The sequence below is a fragment of the Xenopus tropicalis genome, chromosome 8 (assembly GCF_000004195.4).
Source record: "Xenopus tropicalis strain Nigerian chromosome 8, UCB_Xtro_10.0, whole genome shotgun sequence".
In the NCBI taxonomy this organism is placed as follows: Eukaryota; Metazoa; Chordata; class Amphibia; order Anura; family Pipidae; genus Xenopus; species Xenopus tropicalis.
This window is the reverse complement of record NC_030684.2, coordinates 56,012,117-56,039,212: the sequence shown is the minus strand read 5'-3', so window position 1 is coordinate 56,039,212 and position 27,096 is coordinate 56,012,117. Positions and strand designations below refer to the sequence as shown.

The 27,096-nt window shown below is 36.1% G+C and overlaps 1 long non-coding RNA gene across 2 annotated transcripts in view; it reads right to left on the bottom strand.

The window, feature by feature from the left end:
- The window catches only part of LOC101732163, a 116,469-nt gene extending 92,828 nt beyond the window's left edge, over window positions 1–23,641 (bottom strand). The window contains exons 1-4 of one of the 2 annotated variants that reach the window (XR_001171698.3): window positions 23,612–23,641; window positions 15,965–16,020; window positions 14,098–14,148; window positions 11,535–11,599 (exon numbers count right to left, since the gene is read on the bottom strand). This is a non-coding gene — a long non-coding RNA (uncharacterized LOC101732163). The remainder of the gene's footprint in view (window positions 1–11,534; window positions 11,600–14,097; window positions 14,149–15,964; window positions 16,021–23,611) is intronic. The other variant, XR_208915.4, reaches the window with a different exon arrangement.
- Between the last annotated feature and the right edge of the window lie 3,455 nt (window positions 23,642–27,096).

Genomic DNA, 27,096 nt, shown 5'->3' with positions numbered 1-27,096 from the left:
CAGGCACTGAGCTCTGCAAAGAAAGTTCCCATAATGCCTCGTTCCTGCACCAAGACCCAGATCGGTGTACATGCTCAGTTTGTAAGACTGAGGAAGCTTCCTGCTGATTGGCTCAGATCCACATTCCTAAGGGGGGGGAGTGAGTTCTTAGCATTCTTGAGGAAGGGGGGAGCAGGAGAGTGGAGAGAGGAGAAAGCTGCGTGTCTCTGGCCCAGGAGTGCTTATGGCTGTATTTACATAGACCTTTCTGATAAAGCTTACTTAGTTTTTACCTTTCTTTCTCTTTTAAGTTGTATTTGTCACAGCAGCAGTAGGACCTTGCCAGAGTACTGCACAGTTAATTTTAGAAGAGGGAGAAAGGAGGTTCTCTCCTTTGACTGAACGGTAGGTTGATTGATATAGACATTACTACTGCTTGTGCTAGGTGACAGCAAGCTTGGATTTCCTATCATAGAGACACTGCAGATTCAGGACCGGCATCGGGGCTGCTGAACTTCTCTCATGGGGGGAGATGCAGCTCCTGCTGGCAGCAGAGTTTGGGGCTATCCTCTCTGTAGTTAAAGGCAGCCTAATACTGAGTGGTGGATATAATGACATGTGCTGATCTCAAGTCTTCAGTAAGGAACAGCAGAGCATAGTAGCAATTCTGGATTGAATATTGCCTTGGGGGGAGGCTGGCAAGGTCCTATTTATTTGATCAAATGTGAATAAATGCTGTGGCCATTTTACCCATTTCTGCTTCTGATGTTTCATTAAGGTATGTAACAATGGAGTTCAGAGGGATGGTTGAAAGCGAAGTGACGTTGAGGAGTCCCCTTGGAAGGTGGTTTCATGAGGAACGTATTTGCCGCAAAGATGCTTTTGTAACCACTGTTCTTAGATTTGAAGGGACTTTTCTAGTCAATCATACTGGTGTTTTTTTACAGTATGGTCAATAAACAGTAAATTTGAAGGTATTTATGTAGACAGGACAAGCTGAGTTGGCATGCACAGGTTGGATAATTGGTATTCATTCTTTACATGTAACAGATATTGATCTTATATTGTATTCATTCTAAGGCATGGAGACAGGCATAATGCTAGATTATACAGTACACCAGGTTTATGTAGTTTTTTTGTGACTGTAGATTGTGCATTAGAACGACTGTATTCTATAGTTATAGCAGATGTGATAGCTTATTACCTGTAGTGTTGTTCTAGATGAAGTTATCCCATGTTAACTCACATAAGAGTTACACTAGTTTGGGACAGCCTTGTGGTAGATAGCAATATTTGTAAGTCCTAAACTGCCTTTTTCCTTGGGCTAGTTTAGTATTTTTGCATTTTGATGTATATTTTTGTCAAACAAAATTGTTAAAGGTTCTTTGAAAGGCTTTAAAGTGTTCTTGTGGAATATGTACTGGAAGCATTCTAAAGAGATAAAGTACTTTTGGGAGGACTGTTATCTTAATGAGGGTAATTTTGCCTATTTAAGAGATGACAGGACAGGATGCATTTGTTATTCGTAACTATATTCTTTCTTGAAAGATATGAGATTTGCCTGTAATATATGAATAGGTAGAATGAATGCCTTGTTTGAGTTTATATTAAGATACCTTCCTAAAACTGTTCAGTAACTCTGGGTATGATAGCGTTATGATAATGTTGTCAGTGAATATCATAGAATGGAATCACAACAGACAGACATTTTAAATGAGTCTTCACTGAAAGATCTTGTGTGATTCTTTCTTGCTAGAGTAAAGGCAAATAATGACTGGCCATATTTAGGAGATTTTCAAGAACTGGAACAATACAAACTAGAGAGACTAAATACTAAATAATTAAGGCTAAATAATTGTCTGAGACTATCACACATTATCCTGGCATCTACTTTCTGCGCTCTGATCAGAGTATAATATTGGCAAGCAACAAAAGCAGACCACTCAATATAATAGATAACTGACATAATACTGGTACGGACAATTGTCATTTTGCAGCTATAATAATGTTTAAAGAGCCTGCATTAGAGAGCTAGAGGGGAATATGAGTCAGGTTTAGTAAAGGTATATGTCCCTTATAAAGGACAAGTAAAAAAATATTTATGGGTGGGGTTGAAGACTTGTGAGCACCCCCCAGTAAATAGTAAATAAAAAGAAGGGCACACTCACTGGTGTGGTACATTCACATAAATATATTATTTATACTTATTATATAAGTAATAAACATGTATAAGAATGTACTGACAATAACACTAATTAAAAATAAATGCAGAAATACGTTTCACCAAAAATAGACTTCATCAGGGAAGAAAACTTGCTCCAAAGCTTGCATCTGACCAGTGAAAACCTCCCAGTAAATATTATTCAAATAGACTGTTCCAGTGGCATAATTAGAGGTTATTGGGCTCCACAGCAAATTCAATTTAGGGCCTCAAAAGTTTGGTAAGTTGACCTTTGTTACCAAGGTAAATTGAAATTGCTCATTAAATTAGGGCCTTCCTGTGCAGGGGTCAGGGTCTGCTTCCTCTGTAATTACGCCTCTGGACAGCTTTCCCATGAATATTAAAATGACTTGATTGCAATAATTGGCTTGGAGGGAGCGTTGTCCACATAAATAATATTCCTTGTAGAAGAAAAGCATTATAGGAAGTTGAAAGATGTGCACCCCTACTATAAAGTGGGCTCTTAGTGCCATGCCCTAAAGGTCACTATTATAGGCATTCTCAGTAAACACATTTTTTATTAATGCATTGAGTTATTGTTGACATATATGCATTTTCTATGGATTTACCTGATAAACATATATATATTGTAGTGAAATTCTATTATTCTTTGATACCGGATAAGGAATTACACAGTATTATTGTTACATGGTATGATGTTCCATGTAACAATAATACTGAGCATTTATCAGATGCTAATCGGTGCATTTTAGCATCTTGTATGTGAAAGAACTAATCCATCTGACATTTGTATGATGAACGATGAAACAAATGTGCAGCACAATACTTTAAATGGCAGAGGATCAAGAGGAGAATAGATATAACTGAGCATTTTGAATTCAATTTAAGTATTGAACTTTACTTAACACCGAATCAATCTAGACATGTTTGTAAATGCTGGGAAAATGAAAAAAAAACAAAAAACTATGCAGGTAGTTTTCCAGAAAGTAAAACAGAATATGCAGTGCTATAAGGGATTAGCATTTAAATAATGTATTAGGCAAATAACTTATATAGATATTTGATAATCTAAAAATTTTTTTGCGTCATACCATGGGGAAGTTTTCAAGTGTATTATTCAAATTTGTAGACAGTACTCTTAATAGAATTGGTCAGACTCCCATACTAGTACTGTGCTAGTTAGATATTTTATTTTGACAACAAGATCTTTATACAATGAAAGCCTTTTTTTTATTGCTTTCAGGGCCATCCTTTTCATACCTTGGGCATAAACAGACATATTTGCACCTTCAAGAAAAGAAAAACAGATATTGTTGTTGGTCAAGACTCTGTAATCCTATTAGTTATGGTATTATAAACATTATTGTATCCTCTTTTTAAATTAAAGGTGAACTATCACTGCTGCTCAATTGGCTTCAAATCCCAGGGCACACAATCAAGGGCTAATCCATATTGGGAGCTGTAGTCCTGCAACATCAGGATGGTTATCTTAAAACAAAATTCAACCCCCCCCCCCCCTCCAGAGCCAGTGGTTAAATTAAAATGCAAAATAATTCTCCAATGAGAGTCCCACTTAACCTGCGTATGCTCTTTGCTCCTGCAACTGGAGTTGGAGTTTTTCCTAGCACCAAACTAGTATGTTCTCCCTCTTCCTGTCTGATTTCAGTGAAATATAATGAGGCAAAATGGCACAATAATCTCAAAAAGAGAGAAATCTCTGTAATAATACACAAAGTGGTGATACACAACATTCTCACTCATGAATTCTGTCTGTAATTCATTTTTTAGTCAACCACTTGACCAAAGCAGCAGTTTTATGGATGGTTTAGATCTCCTTTAATGACTCCAGTTTCGATTCTGCTGATATGAATTTGATTTGCTAGATTAACAGGACAAATAGCATGTAAAAGAAACTAAACTGGATAATCTCAAGAGTTGTATGCAAAATCTTTGATTTCAATAAGCTTTCAAATCTTAGGTGTGATAGCTATCGTACCAGGTTATGCCTCTGAATTATGTTAATCAGTAATTACCAGGATCTTGTGACCTCAGCTTTTCATAAAATTAGGAGAAACATTATGACCTCAATTCTCATGGTGTTAAATTACACAAGGTCTCTCTCGCCTGCTATGCTGTCGCTACAGTGATTCCTAATGTGCATGAAAATATACGACTTAAGTCACTCAATACCTGTGACCTTTAAAGACCATCTTATGGTACGTATAGTCAATAATGCTGTGAAGCATTCGATTCTGTCTTGTTTTTTTTGTTCTTTGTGTATACAATGGCAACCAAGCCCTTTCTGAACCTTTATCTGATATAACACTTTTACCAGCCTGACATTAATGATACTTTGTCAATAACCATTAAGAAATTTTAAAGACTGTTTCAGCTCATTAATTCAGATCTCTAGAGCCTCATTAGATCTAGTCTGTGGCATATTTAAGCTCTGACCACAATGAGAAACTGAAATAGTCTCAATGGTATGCATGAAGGAGTTTGACAGCCCATGCTGGCAAAGTAAAAGTCTATAATTATAAAATTAATGTTAATCAGGAACTTGGCTGCAAACATGTAACCTGGGTGCAGTAACAAGTATATGTATGACGTGCAATCAAAAAATGTTGAATAAAAATTAAAGCTTCAGTGAAAGTACCCCAAAAACCCAACACCAAAAATAAATGAAACATTTTTACCCCAAAAAATCAATTTTCTATACAGGACCTTATAGTAGTTACATAGTTACATAGGGTTGAAAAAAGACCATTGTCCATCAAGTTCAACCCATCCGAGTAAACCCAGCACACAACCTATACTAACCAATCTATACACTCACATACATAAACTATATATACAACCAGTAATACTAACTGTAGATATTAGTATCACAATAGCCTTGGATATTCTGCTTGTTCAAAAACTCATCCAGGCCCCTCTTAAAGGCATTAACAGAGTCTGCCATTACCACATCACTAGGAAGGGCATTCCACAACCTCACTGCCCTCACCGTGAAAAACCACCTACACTGCTTCAAATGGAAGCTCTGTTCCTCTAATCTATAGGGGTGACCTCTGGTGCGCTGATTGTTTTTATGGGAAAAAACGAACATCCCCCAACTGCCTATAATCCCCTCTAATGTACTTGTACAGAGTAATCATGTCCCCTCACAAGCGCCTCTTTTCCAGAGAAAACAACCCCAACCTCGACAGTCTAACCTCATAGCTTAAATCTTCCATCCCCTTTACCAGTTTAGTTGCACGTCTCTGCACTCTCTCCAGCTCATTAATATCCTTCTTAAGGACTGGAGCCCAAAACTGCACTGCATACTCAAGGTGAGGCCTTACCAGGGACCTATAAAGAGGCAAAAATATGTTCTCATCCCTTGAGTCAATGCCCCTTTTTATACAAGACAGCACTTTATTTGCTTTAGTAGCCACAGAATGACACTGCCTGGAATTAGACAACTTGTTATCTACAAAAACCCCTAGATCCTTCTCCATTAAGGAAACCCCCAACACACTACCATTCAGTAGATAGTTTGCGTTTATATTATTTCTACCAAAGTGCATAACTTTGCACTTGTCAACATTGAACCTCATTTTCCAGTTTGCTGCCCAGTTTTCCAATTTTGTCAAATCGCTCTGCAAAGCGGCAGCATCCTGCATGGAACTTATAGTTTTGCACAATTTAGTGTCATCAGCAAAAATAGAAACAGTACTCTCTATGCCCACCTCCAGGTCATTAATAAACATCTATATATGATAAATTATCAATGTGTTGACTTGGTCCTTGCCCAAATGAATTTTCAAACCTGCCCATAGGTAGCTGGCTGATTTTACTTTAGATCATTGTTGGGGAGGCAATCAGGAAAGTGCAATTCACAGGCAAATAAGCTTCTGACTTGGGCAGATTGGAGCTGTGGATTCCATCCCTTCAGACCATGTATGGCAAGCTTTATGTGGCAGGGTATGCAGTAATGCAAAGGAACCCAGGAATTACTGTCAGAAAAATTTATAATAATTCCAGGTTTCTCTTTGTGAATTGTGCCAATATCGGCACTTAATTTGGGCCAAATAACAATGCTAATGCAGTTATGTCATGTAAAAAAGTGAAACTATTCTCAAACAAATGTATGGGGTAAAAGGTGTGTATAGCGATGAGTAAAATGTTTCGGCAGGTATGGATTTGTGGCTTTTTGCCATTGTAAATATTTTCTCCTAAGGGGCAGAACTATCAAAATGAGAAGTTAGAGCTCACCACAGAAAAATGCACCCACTTTCTATTCATTCCTATGGGATTTTTTAAAAGTGTATTTATTAATGGGTGAACTTTTACCCATTGATAAATATGCTTCTAAAAAGTACCACTTTAAGTAGCACTGTATAAATAAAAATATACATAGCTGTACCAATAACAATATTTTATAGCAGGTTTTAGGAAATAGTAACACTAATGTTATTTTATCATCATGTTCTTATATACAGTAACTATGCATTTCAATATTTTTATATACAATATAATTATTCACTTGAAATTTCAAGTTTTTTCTTTCCACTTTCTCTTTTTTTAATGGCTGTTCTCTAAATTACTATTACACAAGCGGGCTATTTCTGACTGAAATGTTCCAAGAATGCAACATATGCCCAGTGCCTGGGAGTGACTGGGGGTGGAGTAGGCTGATGCATGGGTAGCAAATAACATAGTAGTTAGTTTGTACCTTTTTTGAACAATTCAGTTATGAATGACAAGACTTTAAAGAAACCACCTACATGTACAAAATACTACAGCAATGAATAAATGGAAGGTATTTGACTCATCCATTAAGTTCTTTAATGTATCCGGCAGTACGCTGCTGACTCATTGCACAAAACCCACTCTTTCTACAGTAAGTCATCAAGCAAGAGGAATTTAATTAAGAGTCGAAACAGCTTCATAATTTACTAAAAAAAAAAAAAGGTTTGAAGAATTTAAGTAATACTGATATATTTAATAGGCTTTAAACAGAGTTGCCCTTGCCCATTTGGCCTCCCCCCATGTATTCCTTCTTAGCTTCATAAGAGGGCTGAGGAGACTGCTAATATAGAGAGTACTAGTATACTAACAACTACACTTTACTACATGTTTTGTTTGGCTATAAATCCAAGGATACTTATATTATGCCAGGTTACAGCATGCTAGGAGCTGAAACATCATGGTTGCATTCTTAAGGCAATATTGCGTGATAAACTTTCATTGAACATAAAAATATCCTCCAATGAGAAGCTGAAGACCTGATCTATATAAATGTGGGTCCTAGAATTATAGATGAAAGCTTTAGGCAAATGTCCCATTAGGCAGTGTCTCTGCTGGTGGAAAAAAAGCCATTACTGTCCAATGCTGCCCTGGGTGTAAAGTAAATGGCCCCTGTCTGTCACTGAGTACAGGGTAAAATTTCAGACAGAAAACAGTCATGTGTGGATTATGTAAAAAATTGCATGCTATTTAAGCTTTGTACTGGTTTGCACCACTGTGTAAAAATCCACATTAAAAATCTGCATTAAAGGAAGCAGCTGCTTGAAAATACTATTTGAAATACTCCATCCAACCATCATGGTTTTTTACACTTTTATACAGAGTAACTTCTGCTGAAACTTACTCGCCACCTGAATTTTTTCCCCATGAACTTTAAAGGATTATGCAAGTTCTGAAATATAGTGATGAGTGAATCTGTACTGTTTCACTTCAATGAAAATTTCCCGAAATACGGCTGCTGCTCAACTTTTTTGGCATGCACAACTTTTTTTGATGTGACTGCGACTTTTTTGGTGCTATTGTGACTTTTTCCTTACTCACAAATTTAGTTTCCCAGATAAATTTTGCCAATGGTGAAATGTGGAATTTTGCAGCAAACCCATGCCTGGCAAAAAAACTTTGCTCATTACTACTGAAATAGTGTAAAATAATTGTGTAAACCAATGCAAAGATTGTGTGGCATAAAGTATACAACTTGGATAGATTGGCATTTATTTTACACAACTTTTCAACAACTTTTTCCAGTATTAAACATTTTGTATAGTATGATAAATGGGCAACGATGTATTCTCCCTTCTGGATGAAAACCCAGGTAGAGAAAACCCTGGAGGCAGAGGCACCCACAGTTCGAATCTGAAACCTGCTGAAAAAGGCTCAGATTCAGTAGATTTGGTAGTTAAAATATATGCAGTTGCACTTGCACTTCAGTGTGAATAGGACAATTGCACCATTCTTTAAACAAAAACATGTCCTCCAGGGCCATTGATACAAGAGTAGCAACCAATGTGCATCATACATACTCTGTTTGCACTTGACTGCATTTCCTGATTACAGTGCAATGTTGACAAGCATGTATGGTATCTCAAAACATTAATGGGAACAAGATACCAGACACTGTGCTATTAGGGACAACTTTTATTGGAGAGTTCTTGCATCTGTAATTAAGTTCAAAATACCTACTTAGGGGGAGCATAATGCTGCTACAATTTTACTTCAAGAACTAATCCAGTGTGTTTCTATAAGGCTGCTTTTCTGTGAACTGTGAGCATTATATAACAAAATGTTAACACATTACTAAGCAACTAATAATGGTTATTTTTCTATAGCAGAACACATTTGTATTACTCTGATAATTAAACCATCATCCCTGCTTGCTTGGTATCATAAGTAAAAAAAAAAAAGTCCACAGCCACAGATAACATAATGTTCTCTGGCTTTCTCTATTATTGGGTACTGCTTAGAAAGAAATAATTTAGAATGAACGGTACAGTTATGCTAAGAAAACAAAAGAAACAGAACATTTATGACTCATGAGCCATTTAATGGAATAATGTTATACGTTCACACCCTATGCAGTTATTAGCTGCGTACTTCCAATAATGTTATAGTGCCATTATGCTTATGGCATTCTTTATGAATAGTGCAGTTTGTGGGGTTCTGCCCTCTGAGAGGGTTGAGGAGGGGTTGCATTATTGGTGCAGAAAATGCAATTGCAATTGGTTGATTGTTTCTTTATTTGTTTATTACCTAGAGGTGGGCATTGTAAGTACTGTCTGTTTTTGTTGACAATACTAAATAATATACTGTGTAACACTAAACATATTCACTTGGAAAGACTGTCAAGGTTGGTGTTTCACTGGGAGGCGGTTGCAAGATATGATTACTCTTCATATTAGGACACGATAAACAGATATTAGAGATATTAATAGTATAAATAGTATTAGACATGTCAATAATATTAGACTATCCCATACAAAAGTATTTTCAACCTTCTAAAGACTATACAGAATTAATAGGAAGGATGTGAGTTGTTATCTTACTATTCTGAATTATTCAGGTTTCCTGGTGCATGAGATGAAAAGGATATACAGCAAGTAAATATGACCACTAGATTCATTTTAACCGCTACAGAAAAAAGGCACATAAAATATGAAGGAACGAGTTCAAGCAGAACAAAGAATGGAGAGATTTACCCTGCACCATTAAGTTTTCGAGACATTTAAATGCCCAAATCTTCACTGAAGCGAAACGCGGAGGTTTAGAGAATTATCCCTTACTTAAGTAATAAAAAACAGTAGCTTTCTCATGTACGAAAATCTCAGAATGGCTGTTTATGGAATGTTACAACTGTACATCTGTCTGCATTTTATGGGAAACTAATGCCTTTTTTCCTTAGATTGGAGAACAGATGAGCCAAATAAAAAAATAGTTCTCTCTGCCGTTTTCCTGCTGAACTTTCAATATACTGTAAGTAATATGTAAGCCACTGAAATACCCTTTGAAAAAATGCTAACTTTTAGTTACACAGTAGATAAAGATAAAGAAAAAAAAAGAACTGCCCATCAAGTCAATGGGAGTTTTTTCTCACTCCAAATGCACTGAAGTCAATAGGCAGTTTTTCTTACTCCAAATGCATTGAAGTCAATAAATATTTTCTTTCACTCCAAATGCATCAGTCAAGATTTTTTTTCTTGAGGGTTTTTTTGCAGTGTTTTTATCACAAATATTTGCAGCACAATGCACAAAATTTCACAGTATTTGCTCTTCACTATTTGCCTTTCCAAAAATATCTGTTTTTTTATGGGCAACCTACTTTTTTTGCAGCTTTTACCCCATAGAAAATTGATCACGTGTTTATGAATAAGGTAAATGTAAGCCATGAAAATATTTTGGGGTCTCTAAGTGCTTTTGATTTACACTGGGCATCAGGGTGCTTTATATAATTACCTAATGACTTCTAGGAGAGCATTCGGAGAAACAAAGGTACTGGGAGACCAGGGAGGAGGGAGGGATTCTCATGAAACTCCCGGTTAATAAAGGATGTTTGACACCTCTGCATTGTGAGTGAAATTAGCCTAAATTCAGACTTGATATATAGGCATCCCTGATCCCAGAGGTTGGTAACTTCCATATAATACTTTATTAAATATTTATGTTTAACCCAACAAACATCTTTTTATAGCTATTCTGTTTAAATAATTAAACTTTCTGCCAACTTTTGCCTTCTGCAGACAAAAAAAACTAAACTATGCTCTACAAATTTTACATAACATAAATCACAAAAATATGACTTACCAATAGTGATGAGTAAATCTGTTCTGTTGCGCCGTAAAATTTGCAAAACAACCTTGCCTATTTTGATGCGACCATGCCCAATTTGAAGCGACTGCACCTATTTCGATGCAACTTTTTTGACACGCCTAATTTGTCCATGGCGAATTTTCACGGAAGTTTCTTGAAATAATTTGTCGAAAAGCAGAAATTCCCTGCAAATCCATGCCTGGTGCAAAAAATTCACTCATCACTACTTACCAAGTGTATCTGTCTCCATCCGGTTTAATGTGAGCAAAACCTTAGCACTGGATGAGTGCAGGATATGTGCCCTGACCTTAATTAGCAATTGGTAAAATCTACAGCAGATCATATTAAAACAAAATGTGTTTTTTTATATGTTTATTATGTTATTTTACCTGCCTTTTTATTGTTAGTAATAAGATTGCAAGCTCCATTTTTGGGGAGATAGAATTTTGGAAGATTGTATTTAAAGAATAAGTAAACTTTTTCTCTATTTCTAAAATAACTCTAAATAGAGTTTCCCTTTACACTCATTCTCATGCAGATTCTGTACCACAAGCAGGTCAACTTCAGCTCTCTGACATACTTTCTAGTCTAGTGTGAATCTACATCCCCTTTTCTTTGCTGAGCTCTGCTTGTCTCTCTGACTGTGTAAATGGTCAAAGAAATGCCTACTTCACATGCTTGCTGCCTCTCTTCCAGTGGAAATCAATCAGGCATGCACAGTAGGGAGAAAGTTATGTTATTCTGGGACTGCAAAGAGTGCTGCTTTCTTATCCTTTCTTACCTTCCAAATGCTTCTTATTAGAACTCCTGATCTCAGAGCAAGTAGTCTGAGTGTAGGGTTGCTGCCTGAAAGAGTAAGTTGAATATTCAATGGTTTTGGATAAGGAGTTGGGACATTGCTTTCTGAGAAACAAAATGTTCAATGCTCAGATATACTGTAGGTCTTCCCTTGTTAAGTTCCTCAGTATGTTTAAATAACTGTTTTGGCTTCTACCAGTTTTAGACTTTCTGCTTTATTTCTGACTACACCTGCCACAATCTTTGGCCTGGATTTGAAGAAACTTGCTTAACCCCTTGGATACCGCATACTGGATTTTCTGAACTCAGCTTGCTCCTTGGTCCCGACATCAACCCCGGTAAGGTTTGCTTGGCCAATGGACCCTATTGAGAAAGCACCCTCTGATCTGAAAAAAACTAGCAACATGGCGACTTGCATTTTGACTTATGTAGTATAGCAGGCTTGCATAGGGCAAGTCCTGGAGGCTCTAATCTCTCGGATGCCTACAGCTCACCCAGTGTCTGGAAGTCCTCCAGCCGCACCCTGGTAAGGGCCGTAGGGCCCAAACATCAAGGGACTTATATCATAACATGGTTAAAAAGCACTAGGATAACTTGGCAAAACACTTGGGAATGATCCACACCATAAAGCACAGGTTACAAGCTCTGGGATGAGCTGGCCAAGACTCGACTGACAAGCCAAAATCAGTGATTTACTGGAAAGTAGATAGACTTTATTCCCTCTGCCACTATATATAATGAGGAATGAACTCAAAATGAATGTCTATTGATGCAATAATTAAACTATGGGACCTTTTCATATACAGAGGGCTGGGTTGCACCTGGGTAAGGCAATCTGGAAATGAAAGTGAATTAAGCAGCTCTCCTGTGAATGCTGAAGCACAGCTCTGGGGCATGAAAGTCACCAAGAAACACCTGTGGGATGCAGCCCTAGTTATAGCAGCGTGAAGAAGCCAAAAAAAGTGTGAATGGCAAAAAATGATGCACTGTTTTCCCTAGTTTATAATTTAGGGATATTAATGATGATAAATGATGTTCCTACACATCTGTTTGTGTCTCTCTGTGCCCTCCACCCTCTCTATACTCTGGAGTGTTCTGTTGGTAACAGCCTTGCCAATGCATAATCAGTGCTGACAGAAATATTGTGCAAAAGCTGGGTGCCATCTGCATGTTTTGTTTAAATTTCCCATAGTTTAATAATTATAAAGCTTCTAGTGCCTCTAACCTACATTTCATTCTATTATTCATTCACAACAGCAAACTCCCACGTTTTTTTAACAAGGCCATTATGAAAGCTAAAGGATTGATATTCATTTTCTATACATAAGCAATCTGTTGGAGACTGTAGGAATTGGCACAAAGGAGTCATAAGATCTAAGAACAATAAAGCCATCTCTACCCCTGAACTGCTTTCCCCCTCAGGCTAGGAGGTTTGTAGGGGAAGGGCCTTCTCACTGCTTCTGTAGGCTGCTTTAAATTAGAGAGTATATGAGCGGAAGTAGAATGTCTTAAATATCCCCTTTTAGTGGCCAGTAAGTGAGAAATATGAATAATGCAGTATATAGAATAAGGAAAATTCTTGAAGCACATACAGTATACCTTCAATGAAAGTGTTTATCCATCCAGATGTTGTTGCATAACAATTACCAACATTTTGCTGTATAGTATTAAAGTGTAATGTATAATGGGAGCTATACATTAGCTCCCATTAGCAGAGGGATAAATTCTTAAAGCTCAACTTGAAAATAATCCTTTTAAACTCTAGGGCCAATGTCCCAACTGATGCAAAAGGATTTTCCATTGAGAATGCCACCTGACTTGTGTACACCATGTTCTTCCATCCTGCAGCTGGAAGCTTTAAATACATATCACCCTACTGTTACCTAAAGTAGTTTTCTTTACTATATTATATTATATATGATATTATACCATAACAAAATACTAGAAGGCCATATATTGTTAATATTAAGGTGCAAATAAATAATGTTTGCTCAACCAAACTTTATACAAATTCCAGCAAAGTGCTGTTAGTAGGTAACTTCACGCCCTTTAAACCCTACCACTCCATAGCTATAAGAGAAAAAAAATGGACTTTTGCTTCCACTAGCATTGCAAAGAAGGTATCCCAAGCTTTTCTTAAGTTAGAGGTCTTGATGAATTTCTAAAAGGAATGAAATAATGTAAGTCAGTGGTCTACTGAGCAGTTTATTAGTCAATATAAAGGGGTTTACCCAAGTATATGGCACATAGAAGCCCCACAATTAAAATAATGCATACAAGTTTTCATGGTTAACACTTCACCTCCTGCAAAATAAGCCCCTAAATGCATTTCAGGTGGGCTCATTTTGGCACTGACTGCCACCCTAAACAGCCTAGCCATTGCCCTCTCCCACCCACAAACATACTGGAGCTGGAAACTTACCTGTTATTGCATTATCCCTCTATATATTGCATAAATATAAAACAGATACATGGCAGATAAATGTGGTTTTAGTTTGCTGCAATTGTTTTTGCTCTTTGGTAAGTAACTAAAGAAATAGCTATACCTGTTTTAATTCTGTAAGCTGTGTCCATGAGACACTTACATTCTCTGTTGACTGTAATGAAAAGAAGATTAATTACTTGGATGTTAGAATCAATGTGCAAAGTAGAATTTTATATAACTTTGCACTTCCAGATAGAAATCTACTATTACCAAAAGCATGCTTTCATCTGGCTGGGGTGTATAAAAGGAGAACTCGTTTAACTATAAATAGGCTAGGAATGCCAAACATTATATAATGGGATTCTTTACTAACCCACGGTGACCATAGGTCTAGCAGTTAAGATGCCCCCAATTGGATCTGACAATTTGAGTGTATATATATATATATATGTACCTGTTATCCAGAATGCTCGGGACCAAGGGTATCCTGGATAAGGGGTCTTTACGTAATTTGGATCTCCATACCTTAAGTCTACTAAAAAAATCAATAAAACATTAAATTAATTTTGCACATGAATACATGTATTTTTTTGTATTCATTTGTCAAAGACCTGCAGAGTGAAGAACTATTTTTCTCATTTTTTGTTTTTTTTATTGCACCGAGGTAGCGGTTTTTACATTGTTTGGTGCAGTGCTTGGACATATATATAATAGAATAAATATGGATAAGTACTCACTTTGATACCGTTATGGACTGCTTTTGGACAGACTTTTAAGCATTTTTCAATAAAAGGTAAATTTTATACATACGGAGTGTGACTCGAGTGAAAGCTCTGGGGAAGGGACTTTGCCAGGACTGAACTGGATCCAAGAGGGGAGTGTGGAACCGTGTCCTCAGAGAGACTGAGCCAGTAGTGGCTAAACCCCATCCAGGTTTCCAAAGCAGGGTTATTACTCTTTGCTAATGTTAATGCTAATAAGAACTGTGCAAACTGTGTGTGGTTATTTCCTATTGGAAATCCCCTTGAGGTGTCCAGTAGGTGGAGACTGAGCTAAAATCCTAGTTCTGCAAAAAGGGACCAAAATCTCCTGCACTAAGCAAGTAACAGTCCAAAATAAGTGAGTGTGCCAAGAAAGTGTTACATATATATAAAAAAATCATTACTGTTTTTATTACAGGTATGGTATCCGTTATCTGGAAACCCGTTATCCAGAAAGCTCTGAATTACAGAAAGCCTGTTTCCCATAGACTCCATTTTAATCAAATTCAGATTTTTTTAAATTGATTTCCTTTCTTTCTGTTAAAATAAAACAGTACCTTGTACTTGATCCCAACTAAGATATAATTAATCGTTATTGGATGCAAAACAATCCTATTGGGTTAAATTAATGTTTTTTTTTAGTAGACTTAAGGTATGAAGATCCAAATTACAGAAAGACCCCTTATCCGGAATACCCTTGGTCCCAAGCATTCTGGATAATGGGCCCTATATCTGTACTACAATATGGCAAGGCATTTTGGCATATTTATTCTCAGGTTTTTGTTTTTCTTTAACAAAGGCCCAAACTAAAACAATACCATATTTTAAGAGGCTGTAATCAACTTACTTTTTTTCTGTTAAGAATAATATTACCCAAATACTAAGAAGTGAAATGCAAAAATGCTGGTAACTTTATATAAATCTTTATATAATTACACAGGATATTTCTTGAAAAAATGTGGACAATACCTAGTTAGTCAATTATTTGATTTGCCAGTAATTATTTCAAATGCATAGTACATCAATTTAGGAAATGAGTGCAACATATGTTACAGCAACTAGACAAAGGCATACAAATTTTCTATAAAAGAAAATGGTGCACTTCTTTCTCTCAGTTGTTTGCAGTATATTAGTATAATAAAAGGTAATTATTTTTGTCATCCATTAGATGGTACTAAAATACCATTAAGCGATTACACCACATGGGACACTAAAGACTTTGCTTACCTGATTAAATGTCCCTCAGGCTTATTCTGCGTTGGCCCAGCTCCCTGTACACAGTACTATTAAAAAAAAAAAGTACTTAAATTATCGTACTTCACTTGCTAAGCCTTACAAATGATGCAAGTTTGATCGAGTGCCAGACTCTTTAAAAAACTGAGCAGAGAACAGCAGAAAACATTATCATAAGGTTGAATGGACACACTTAAGTGAAAAGCAAACTTGATATTTATAGTGAAAGTCAGAAGAATGAATTATGGTGAATGGTTATAATGTAAGGACTATATGCATACATAAATATATCCTTGCGTACATAAAAGCAAATCAAATTTTGAATTCTACATTTGTCATCTACAAGCTATAGACATACTTATTATGGCAGTGTGTCTGTAAAGGAATTCTGTCATGATTTGTATGGTGCACTTTTTTTCTAAATTATACTGTTTACATAGGAAATAATTCACTCTACCATTTACAATTTTATTCTTGAACCAACAAATGTATTATTTTAGTTGTAATATTGGTGTGTAGGCAGCAATCTCAGTGCATTGTGCATGTCTGAGCTTTCAGAAGGAGCCAGCGCTACACATGCTGAACTGCTTTCACATAACATTTTTTCTCCTACTACCATGTAACTGGAGGAGTCCCAAGCTGGACTTGGATTTCTTATTATTGAGTGCTATTATGATACCTACTCGGAGCTGCTATCTTGTTACCTTCCAGTTCTGCTTATTGGCTGCTGGTGGTTGATAGGGAGGGGGGTGATATCACTACAACTTGCAGCTGAGCAGGGAAATTAAGAATATGGCTATGAAATATAAAAAAATCTGTTTGCGTTTTCGAGAAATGAATTTGAATGCAGGATTCTGGTGGAGAAGCTCTATTAACTAATAGTTTTTGGAAAAAAAAAACATGTTTTCCCATGACAGTATTCCAACTTTGGGGGGGGGATTCACAAAAGTGGTGATATTGAGACAAAATAAAACTGGAGATAGATTTATCAGATGTTCCACCATATTCTCAAACATCTATCTCTACTTCTGTGAATATGTATTTCAAAGAGAGATTCCAGATTCTGTCTTTCACACGACAAAATTATATGCACTTTTTTTGTGAATTTGTCATTAGCTCTAAACCTGTTAGTCTGATGACTCTCAACTATACAGCTGCCTTGTTCTTATGACTGCTTTTCAGGGAAGAGATTTCCTCCCTCATTTAAAGGCCAATATCACGTGCTTTATCACCTCAATTTTTTTTTCGGGGGGGGAGGATTAGGGGCAGCAAAACATCCTGACCAATTTTTAGTTTTACTGCCAGTACACAGATCCTCAATTTCATCTCCCCAACCACATCAGTTAAACTTTCCCCAACTGAATTGTGATCCAAATTTGCCAGGAAAGCTTTACTTCCACTATAAAGATTAATATAATATATCAGAATGTTTATATCAACTCCTAATTTAAGCAAAAACTATCAAAATAATGCTTTAGGATTTCATTCACATATGAATTTTTTGAAACTTCTCTTAAAAATGTCCATGGCATCAAATGCATTTCCATATGTGACATAAAACATTTTATTTTTACACTAATGGGCTTATTTATCAATTTTCAAGTTTGTGAATTGGGGAATTTTTTCTAATTTGAATAAACTTGCTTTTTAAAAAAAACTTAAATGTTTGCTTAATTAATATGGAAAACTCACTTGTAAAGAAATAAAACTTGAATTTGAGAGTTTACAAGAAAAACTCAAAAATCTCAAATCTCATTTGAGTTCTCATTCGAGGTTTTTTGCACTAAATATCGCACATTCGAGTAATTAAACCATAATTTGAATTTTGGGAGTTTTAGCACAGAAAAACTCAAATTTAAAAAAAAATGTAATTGGAACATTGATAAATCACCCCCTAAGGGGCTGATTTACTAACCCACGAATCCGACCCGAATTGGAAAAGTTCCGACTTGAAAACGAACATTTTGCGACTTTTTCGTATGTTTTGCGATTTTTTCGGATTCTTTACGAATTTTTCGTTACCAATACGATTTTTGCGTAAAAACGCGAGTTTTTCGTATCCATTACGAAAGTTGCGTAAAAAGTTGCGCATTTTTCGTAGCGTTAAAACTTACGCAAAACTTTGCACCTTTTAAGTTTTAACGCTACGAAAAATGCGCAACTTTTTACGCAACTTTCGTAATGGATACGAAAAACTCGCGTTTTTACGCAAAAATCGTATTGGTAACGAAAAATTCGTAAAGAATCCGAAAAAATCGCAAAACATACGAAAAAATCGCAAAATACCGATCATTACGAAAAAAACGCAATCGGACTCATTTCGACCCGTTCGTGGGTAAGTAAATCAGCCCCTAAGTGTCTCACAAAGTAAAATACAAACTGTCGCTCCCAGATCCGAATATATTATAGTGAAGGACGACTATTTCCTTTTCTTCATAGTCTCCTTGGTCCAAAAGTTTGAGTGTGACAGTGCTAGACACCACTGCAAAATATAACCACCTTCTTACTTTTCTTTACAAAAAATAGATCACTTTCTTTTGCTACAATAATTTATTCTTTTGTTTTTGCAAGTTGACTGGCAACTTTCAGTGAATGATTAGAAGGACTCATAAAGTATTACAAATAATTCAAATTTATTTAATATTAAATGATACTCCAAAGAGTTTAACAATTATTCATTATCGCTGAATAATGATGTTGAGTCTCTCTCTTGTTTCTTGTGAACATACTTAATTCTTTTGAGATTAGTTAAAGGCCTGAAGGACAGATGCAATGCAGTCTCTGCCTCCATCTAAGATGTGGCGTTCCGAGTGTTTAATAGAAAAAAAAAAACTACAAATAATTTAAAGTGTGGTTCATTTACAAAAATATAGCAGAATAATATTTACATAATCACAAAATCAGAATGCACAGTTTGAGTGGTGTTAAGCTATTCAACTATGGAGAAACCTGTGACGTAAATTGCAGTGCATTGCAATGGGCAAATTTATAAAGGTTTATGGATTTTTTTTCACCTGCTCAATTTTGACTACAGATGGTATATTTCCCACAGGTTGAAATTTTTTTTAAACTTATATGTAATGCTAAAAAAACATGTTGGCATATTTTTCCAAGGGTTACATTTCTTTCCATTCAGCATTTTCTAAATGTTATCACTATGTTTGTTTCCATATTTTTTGCCAGGCTTAAGTTTATGAAAACCATTAAAACCTATGGGTTAAATTGCAAGCTTGAAAAAAAAATATATATAGTGAAAAAAATTTCAGCCTGCTCATGATAAATTCTCACAATAGATGCCTAGCAAAACGTGTACTTGGCAGATAACATTTTTAGAGTATTTTACCGTAAGAAAAACATGGTAACAATAAAAGGGTGGAAAATGTAATAAAAAATTGTGCAGAAAATATTATTTATTTATACCTGGAAACAGAAGCAGAAGATCTGCTTGAAAGATACAATTTTACAGATCTGTAACTGCATTTTATTTTATTACTATTTTGTTTTTAATGCTTTCTGTGCTAAGGTAAAAAACATGGCATACAGTATAATCTAATAATGCTGATGAAACAGCATTATTTACCATAGAAAATTAGAACTCCTGTTTGGCTTTACCAAGCAATAAATTACTGAGTAAAGCATTCCTTAAACATCAAAGAGACGTTGTATCACTCAGAAAGTAAAAGTCATAATCATATTTGTTCTCCAAATCAAGAACTAAGTGAATGAAGTCAATACATGGTGTAGTCATCTTCATATTGCATGGTTATAAAGCATGGTTGACTGCATATCTATGGTATATTGGGTAGCAAATAATCAAAATATATTGACTCACACTGGAAAAGGAAATTAATATTTGGATACCCTGGCTGCTGATTAGGACTATCATGTTGCCTAAATTTTGTAATTGTTTTTGCTTATTTGTTTGCTTGCCTGTGACCTATATGTCTTTTTTTTCATTAGCTTATGGCAAGTGCGGTGTATTATCTGCAAGTGTTTTTCAATAAACGTTTCTGTGAATTGGCTTGTTCTGAAATTTTTCCCTATTTTTCCCCAGATGTCAATTAGGCAGGTTTGATTTCTTCAGCTTCAGTAATTTATGTTCTCCTGTTTTCAGACAGGCTGCTGCCATATACAGTAGAACCCCCATTTTAAGTTTTTCAAGGGACCAGAAAAAAATGGTGCAAAATCTGGGAAAATGTAAAATCAGGGAAGTTTATTATGTGTTATATATTAGTGGGACCACAAAATGATGGTGTAAAATGCAGGAAAACTTACAATCAGGGGGATGTAAAATTGAGGTTTCACTGTAATGTGTTATAGTAAAGGCCATTATGTGAGATATTTTAAGATAAATTTACTGGATCTTGGAAAAATTACAGACACTTCTGGAAAATAAATCTAGGAGGACTGCAGTTTGTAATCAGTGCTTTTATTAGCAGTGTCCCTGATTTTTCAAATGATCTGGTTAACCCTAAATTCTTATACAAAACAACAATATTTAAGATGTAGGGATAAAACTAATTTGGGGTGAAGGGTCAGTTAAAGCATACTGCCTTTTTTAGGTCATGATTTAATTTATAGTGAAGGTCAACTTGACCTTGACTTAAATAAAAAGAAAAACAAAAGAAAACAAAGCATAGTCAGTGTGGTTGATGTTACAATGGGTGATCTCTTTGCTCAAACAGATACTACTTCTCCTGTATTTGACAACCCAGAGAATGTACAAGCATCCCATGTTTGCAGTCATTGGATTTATGAAAACAACAGTGGGTTATTTAAACCTTGAAACATGACAAAGGCAGTAAGAGGAAAATTTATATTATAAGACCAAGCTTACCAGATTACTGTATGTTAAAAATTTAGGGCAATTCTAAAAATTTCAGCTAGAGAAGCACTAATTGTATATTATTCTATATAACTGTGCAGCCCAGAAACTTGCATTTATTAGAAATATCTTTCATTTTTCTAATGGTCTGGTAACCTTATTATAAACGGCACTAGGGTTGGACTGCGGACTCCTTACTACTACATCATTGCTGGCTGTTTCATGATTTTAAATAAAATAAATAAGGGACCTTTCTGTAATTTGGATCTCCATACCTTAAATCTACTAAAGAATTTAAACATTAAATAAACCCAATAACATTGTTTTTCCAGCAATAAGGAATAATTATATCTTAGTTGGGATTAAGTACAATGCATTGTTTTATAATTACAAAGAAAAGGAAATCATTTTAAAAAAATTAAAATCATTTGCTTATAATGGAATCTATGGAAGATGGCCTTTCCAAAATTCAGGTTAGGGTTTCTGGATAATGGATCCCTTACCTGTAGAAGTGTAGGACCTTGACATGGCAAGTACCGTATATACTCGAATATAAGCCGAGTTTTTGAGCACTAAAAATGTGCTCAAAAAGTAAACCTCGGCTTATACTCGAGTATATGGTATGGATGTGCCCCCCCACGGACTTGTGTCCCTGCGTACCTGCGCCCGTGCTCTCCCTATGCCAGCTTCCCAGAATGCCATCCTAACTGTGCGCTCTGCTCTTCACCTGTGCGCGCTTCTGATCTGCTTGGCGCCGCAGTCGCGCCAGTGACGTCACGCACCCCTTCAGTTACTCGTGGCCTGATCTTACAAGGTCTAAGATCAGGCCACGAGTAACTGAAGGGGCGTGTGACGTCACTGGCGCGACTGCGGCGCCAAGCAGATCAGAAGCGCGCACAGGTGAAGAGCAGAGCGCACAGTTAGGATGGCGTTCTGGGAAGCTGGCATAGGGAGAGCACGGGCGCAGGTACGCAGGGACACAAGTCCTCCAGTAATGGCCTGCAGTATATGCAGTATGCAATTAATCCTAAACGATTTTGCTATGTAGGAGTCAGGGGAAACTTTATCTTAGAATTTTAGATTGATGGTTTCTGATTAATAAAAAATTATTTTGTTTCACCGACACTTGTAATCCATGCATTTATAGCATCAAACTGGAAAGGGCTATTGTCATTGCTGTTTTTATTACCTTAGGCATTGGTAGAACATCACAGATTACCAATGGCTGCACCAACTCCTGTACTATTTCTGCTAATCTTAAATGTGCTTTTCTTGGTAATCAATATAGACTTTGGAATCTCATGATACTAGTGGAAGGCCAGCCTGAGTAGGGGATTATCTAAATGTTCCGTCCTGGTTTTGTCTGTCCTGTTTTATGCCTGTTCCAACTTGCTCCTACCTGTCCTGCACTTGTCAGGCCAGTTGTTCCCGTTCTTTGCCTTTTCCAGTCTCTCCTAAACTTTGCCCACTCCACCATGTCTAGTCCCTTTCTAGTACCTTTCTTAGGCCACCACTGTCTAAAACACTATACCATATATATTTCTTAAGCTAGACAGGGGGCAATTTTTGGGATACTCAATTAAACCAAAGTGTGAGCACACTTTGTGTGCTGGCTCACTCGCACCAGTCCTACTGGTGACACCCTAGGCTTATACTCGAGTCAGTAGGTTTTTCCAGTTTTCTTAGTTAAAATTAGGTACCTCGGCTTATACTCGGATCGGCTTATACTCGAGTATATACGGTAATAAAAAAAGCTGCAGATCAGTTATACAATGGTTTAGCTAAACGCACAGTATTCTTTCCCACTACTGCACCCAGAGTTTCAGCTTTTCTTACAAGCCGAGTATTTGATGCTTAACACAGAGGAAAGTCTCTCTCATATCACAGCTAAGTGTAAAGGGCATGTTATCAATAAGTGTCATAAACTGTAGATTTTATGTGCTACCTTAGTCAACATAATAGCACTTCGTCAACAGAAAGGATAAGAGGTGACAATGCAGATTTTGAAGGCAAAATGAATTTTATCAAAATTCATTTTGTCAGCTGTTTTCCATTTTTTATTTGCTTGACACTGTTTTTGAAAGAATATAGATGTGAGCTCCTGTATGTGCCGTAGTACTTGAATATGATGATGTGGCTGATGGCTTGTCTCCTGAAGTTACAAACAAACTAAATAAATCACAGTAGATATATTTATAAAATGTTCCTGTGAGATTCAAAATCCCTAATGATTGTTCATAAGTCTGTAGGCAGTTAGGATTAATGATAGGTAGGGCTTTTATGCTAGTTACTTTTAAAGCAGCTTAACTCTTTAAAGGTAGTATAATTTTATATGAGCAGGATCTTATTTTATTGTCTGTTAACAGCTTGCATTGAAGTATTGTAGAGACTCCATGTAAACGTGTTACTGTATAAGGTGGAAGTAAACCAGTTTGGCAATGGTTATTGTGATGGAGTGAATTTAGCTAAAAAATTTTGTTTGTTAGTCTTTAAATGTTAATTTTACTGGCCAGTAACTCTAATTCAGTATTTCAGTGTGTAAATAGCTAGGTGTATAATCTGTGTATATGTATATGTGGTATATATGTGTTAAAAGTGGAAACAGCATTAGCTTTGGTTAACAAACTGAGGCCTACTTTGTTTGAAGCATGTGCTTCAGCTGTGCTGGATGTATGTTTTAAATGGAGCTGAAACAACTGATTATAGAAAGCTATGTTTGCCACAAGTGTATATAAAAGTGTGTGCATAAAACTACCTTGTTTCTGTACAGAACATTGCAATTGCATGTATAAAGTAAAGTTTTATAAAGCACTTACCTGGAGCTCTCAGAGAAGCCACTTCCTAAAGGGGTGGGCTGCCTCTCTGAATGAATATTTATAGAGTAGATGCTGACCACCGGGGGCAGCATAGAGCAGTTTGGAGGCTATAAAAGCTGCAGACTGGTTTCTTTTTGGAGTCTGTGTTAAGCTTTTGTAACAGGCAGTTCTAGAGATCAAGGAGTGTGCTTGCAGGGTTACTGTTGATCTCCTGCTGGTAAAAGTTTATATTGCACTATTGAAAAACTCTTTTTTTCCTCCATGTGATAAAAATAAAGCACAATATTTCCACTGAAGATCTGTCTGGCTACTGAACCTGCACGTGCCCAGTGACAGTTATATTTATTGCTCTTGTTGGGTAAGTGGCCACAATGTGTTCCAGAAAAAAGGAGATATGTTTTCTTATTATGGAATAATGTATTAAAAGTTGGGGGGGGGGAAAATGCACAAATTTTTTTCAAGCCCTGCTGGACGTGTATAGTAACATTGCAGGGCTGGCATTGAACAAAAATGCCAAAGCACAGACCTCCTGGCCAGTGTTATTGGCCCAACATGATCATTTCCAAAGGCATTAAAAGCATTTTTTTAAGCTTTGACACCCAAATAGCACTATACTGTATCTTCCCCTCTAAAGTTTACATTATATTTATCATGCTGTGTAAAAAGTGGAGTAAACAATACCGGTGATGTTGCTCCTAGCAGCCAATCAGATGCTCTGCTTTTCTAACTGTTGAAATTGAATTGCTGATTGGTTGCCCTGGGCAACATCACCTGTAATGCTTCACTACACTTTTTACACAGCATGATAAATATGGGGTAATATTTGCAATTTAACTACAGTATGTAAAAAAAAATCCCAGAATGTTGCATAATAATAAATAGATGACTGCTATAATGCTGGTGGGAATGATTCTTACTTGAGGAATCTCATGGACCTGTACTTAACCTTGAAATACATACTATGGAGAGCTAGTGGGCAAAAGGATAAAAATGTAGCTAATGTGGTTGCTTTGAATAATATATGTATCTGTTCAAATATTGTACATGTATGAGACCTGTTATCCAAAATGCTCGGGAAATGGGGTTTTGTGATACACATTGTGATACAAAAGAAACTTTCCCCCAGTATTTCTTTAAAATAAATTGCATTTTTTAGCAGGTATAATTACAATGATATGACATGAATAGTGATGAGCAAATCTGTCCCGTTTTGCTTCGCAGAAAAATTTGCAATCCTTTGAGAATATTTACATGTGCTGAATGTTTCCGCAGTGAATTTGGCTGCTCATTTTGCAAAAGAATCCGCCAGTGGCGAAGCGCGGAAATTTACTGCAAATCCTTGCCTGCCGAAAAAATTACCCTCATCATTAGACATTAACAAAAAGAACAGAAAACACTTTATTAGAATTTTCCACAGGAAAAACAGCTACCGAAGTTGATATCTAGGGATATATTCAATAATTAATTAGGAAAAATAACACAGAGGTATTAGGATCAGCTTGACAAAGCTCTAAATGCACCATTTGCCTATTGACCAGCTGTTAGCCAGAAAGGCTGTCAACTAGAAAAGCAAAGAGGAAACAACTCTCTCTTTGATACGATTGTTCTGATGACAAACCCATGCAGTTTTAATTAAAAGCTATTTAAAATATTTATAGTTGCTGTTGTTTCGTGTACAGAAACAAGATAAAAGACCTCTACAATTTAAATGACATAAAGCATCTGATATAAAACACCACATTGTGTTTATGCCTAAATAAACATACTCTGCTTCTCGTTCATAACATAATAGACAATCCCAAGAGCTGAGATTGATACATTTTTGTCACTTTTAATTTAAATTATTTTTTTAAGAGCAGTGAAAAGACGTGATGTTATAATGGATTTGTTTCTACTGTTATCCACAAATGCTCAGAGCCTGGGGCTTTCCGGATAAGGGGTCTTTCCTTAATTTGGATCTCCATACTAAAAAGTAATTTAAACATTAAATAAATCCAATACATTTGTTTTGCCTCTGATGAGGATTAATTATATTTTAGGTAGGGTCAAGTAGATACTGTTTTAATACAAAGAAAAAGAAAATATTTTTTTATTTTATTGACCTTCCTGTAATTTGGAGCTTTCTGGATAACCGGTTTCTGGATAAAGGATTCCATACCTGCACATTGGTTAGCATTGAGCGTGTAGGTTTCCAAGACTACTCAGTCTATATACTGGTCAGCTAATGAGTGTGCTAGAAAGACTTTGGAAATGCCTATAAGTTCACTAACAGGACACATTTAGTACCTTTTGAGAACCAGATTGCAAGAACCAGGGTAATCTTTATGGGAATAGAACATGTACCCAATAACTTCAATATATTAGTGGTAGCACTCTCATGGTTACAATTATCACAGAAACAAGCAAAGCAAATGTAAAATCACCAATACACTGGGCTGCATGAAAATATGTAAATATATAAACAATGTACATATGCTGCTTTGCACTTCGTTTAAATACACCCAGTACTTATATAAAAAATAAAGGGCCTACACACCTTCCACCATGAAACATATATAACAGAGGATCCCAACCTTTTTTACTCTTGAGCCACAGTCAAATGTAAAAAGACACAAGAGCAACACAAGCATCATAAAAGTTCATGGAGGTGCCAAATAAGGGCAAAAAATGGCTATTAGGGGCCTCTATGCACACTATCAGCTTACAAAAGGCTTTATTTGGTAGTAAATCTTGTTTTTATTCAACAAAAACTTGCCACCAAGTAGTAAATCTTGTTTTTATTCAACAAAAACTTGCCACCAAACCTGGTTTGGGGACACTGAGAGCAACATTCAAGGGGTTGGGGAGCAACATGTTGCTCATGAGCCACTGGTTGTGGAACATTGATAAATAACACACATATATATATATATAATAAGTAAGCAAAAATAAGCTGAATGTACAATCTTTATTGCACCACTCCACCTATAAATAAATACCAAACACACCATTAAGCCTTAATTGTAATACATCTAATTAAAAAGTAAACTAGCATATAAATAAAATAACTTTCATGGGCTTGAAGGATTAGTGAGGACCTGCTAGCAATAAATATGGGCTACAAACAAGCCGAAAAATAATTTTATGAAAAAATGATTAATACATAAACAAAGCACAATGTGTGGAAATGATACATCAGATGTTAGTCAGTATACAGATGGTACAGGGATGCATATAACCATCAACATCTATTGCAAGTACAACATTGTACAAATGAGACTGGTGGTTGTAGAAGAGCGACTGTGAAGATATGCACATGATTCTAACCCTGGCGGGCAAAATGCTTGTCAGCATATTTTATCTTTAATAGCATTTGGCTCTGATAACTTGATTGTGGTTATTGACAGGAGCTTTGTATTCATTTAACCATTGGCACATCTTGTAGACGGCACAGTCAAGCATCACATCATAGCATACTTCTTGTCTCCAGTGCAACCGTGATTATC